We start from the raw sequence: 371 nt of genomic DNA on the forward strand, positions 1-371 counted from the left end.
TGGCAAACAGTGGGAGATTAAAGATATAAAAAAAACATATGACCATTACTGATGAGAATTCAACAGTAAAAGCCAGCTTTGATGTTAAATCATTACTCGATAATGTTCCTCTGCCAGAAAACACACAGATCGTTACGGACAGCATATGAGCCTTTATCACAATTTGGGCTAAACAAAAACAATTTAATTACTTTTGAAATGTTCCCACGAGATATTCTGTTGCTACCCTGGATAACCAATTTCAAATGATTTAACCGAATAACGTTTCTTCTGTTTAGACAGCAACCATGCATATTATATTTGTGGAGATATGTAGACACACAGGTACGAATGTTTGTGTGTCTCCATATGTGTATGTATGTCTTTATCTT

Source organism: Penaeus monodon, chromosome 22, assembly GCF_015228065.2.
Source record: "Penaeus monodon isolate SGIC_2016 chromosome 22, NSTDA_Pmon_1, whole genome shotgun sequence".
Taxonomy (NCBI): Eukaryota; Metazoa; Arthropoda; class Malacostraca; order Decapoda; family Penaeidae; genus Penaeus; species Penaeus monodon.